Source organism: Furipterus horrens, unplaced genomic scaffold (genome assembly GCF_987537825.1).
Source record: "Furipterus horrens unplaced genomic scaffold, mFurHor1.1.pri manual_scaffold_4, whole genome shotgun sequence".
NCBI classification, from domain to species: Eukaryota; Metazoa; Chordata; class Mammalia; order Chiroptera; family Furipteridae; genus Furipterus; species Furipterus horrens.
The window spans coordinates 22,850,486-22,852,362 of NW_028327174.1; the positions used below are offsets into that span (position 1 = coordinate 22,850,486).

General features: G+C 46.2%; 1 pseudogene; it reads left to right on the forward strand.

Moving 5' to 3' along the window:
- Positions 1–370: 370 nt before the first annotated feature.
- Positions 371–1,197, forward strand: LOC150011311 (uncharacterized; annotated as a pseudogene).
- The last annotated feature ends 680 nt before the right edge of the window (positions 1,198–1,877 follow it).

Here is a 1,877-nt window from a genome sequence, read left to right on the forward strand (position 1 = left end):
GCAACTGGCTTGGTTTCTGGACAAAAATCACTCTGATAGCTTTAAACTGGCCCCTTTGGGGCTCTTTTGATATTCCTAACTTTATTTAAGGTCCCAATTAGAACAAAGATGTTTCTAGACCTCTCAAAAACAATGGGGAAGCCTTCAATTGGTATTTGAAGGTTCCAAAAGAAACCAAAATGCCGTTATAGCCTTTTTGCATGAAAGTAGCTCTTTATTGAATAAGAGACTTAAAAAACTAGTTGGGGACTTCCGGCCAAGATGGAGGCATAGACAGACACTCTGTGTCTCCCTCCAAACTAAGAAGGAATACAACTACCGCAAAACTAGAGACAACCAAACCGAATGGGACCAGAGCAGGGTGGGCACCATGGCTGGGATCACCACCATTGAGGCAGTGAAACACAAGATCCAAGTTCTGCAGCAGCAGGCCAATGATGCAGAGGAGAGGGCCAAGCGCCTCCAACGGGAAGTGGCGGGAGAAAGGTGGGCCTGGGAACAGGCTGAGGCTCAGGTGGCCTCCTTGAACTGTAGGATCCAGCTGGTTGAAGAAGAGCTGGACCGTGCTCAGGAGTGCGTGGCCACTGCCCTGCAAAAGCTGGAGGAAGCTGAGAAAGCTGCCAATTAGAGCGAGAGAGGTATGAAGGTTATTGAAAAAAGCTTTAAAAGATGAAGAGAAGATGGAACTCCAGGAAATCCAACTCAAAGAAGCTAAGCACACTGCAGAAGAGGCAGATAGGAAGTACAAAGAGGTGGCTCGTAAGTTGGTGATTATTGAGGGAGATTTGGAACGCAGAGGAACAAGCTGAGCTGGCAGAGTCCCATTGCCGAGAGATGAATGAGCAGATCAGACTGATGGACCAGACTCTGAAGTGTCTGAGTGCTGCTGAAGAAAAGTATTCTCAAAAAGAAGACAAATATGAGGAGGATATATTCTTACTGATAAACTCAAGGAGGCAGAGACCCGTGCTGAGTTTGCTGAGAGATCGGTAGCCAAGCTGGAAAAGACAATTGATGACTTGGAAGAGAAACTGAAATGCACCAAAGAGGAATAGCTCTGTACACAAAGGATGCTGGACCAGACTCTGCTTGACCTGAATGAGATGTAGAGCACCCCAGTCCTGCCCTGCCGCTGCTCCTCCCTGTGACTCTGACTCCACCTGAGGCCAGCCTGCCAGAAGCTGACCTTTAAACTGAGGGCTGACCTTTAACCGGAAGGCTAATTTCTCCTTTCATTTTTCCCACCCCCCCATCCTCACGCAATCCCACTCCCCACTCCTCCCCCCCCCCACCGAACTGTCCTTGCCTCTCCCAGAGATTCTAGTTGGGCTAGAGAACAACATTTAAGGGAATGTGAGCACAATGCAAATTGTCTTTAAAAGCATGTTGTGATGTACACATTTTGTAATTATCTTTTTTGTTGTTGTAGCAACCATTTGTAAAACATTCCATATCCACAGTTCTCAAGTAGCAGTCTAATCCCTTTCACTTTTAGAAGGTAATTTTTCAGCTTAACCCATATTGCCTTCTCCATAGAGGAGGGAAAGGGGTATGGGCCTGCCTTACTGAGAGCCAAACAGAGCCCAGAGAAAGACACACTGTGGGGCATCACTGCTTTGTGCAGAGTACCAGCCAAACCAGAAAGATTATGTTTTTGGCACTGATTTAGCCACATGAAACTCATCTGATCACCCTTTTCTGGGTCTGAAGCTGCTGTCTCTAAAGTACCATCTCATTGTGCTTTGTATCAGTTAGTGCTGGAGAAATCTTGAATAGTTTATGTACAAAACTGTTTTAAAATTTTATATTAATTTGAAACTTTGCTTCTTTGGGGTTGGGGGGCACTGGCCACCCCATCTAGCTGTGAAAGCGCTCTA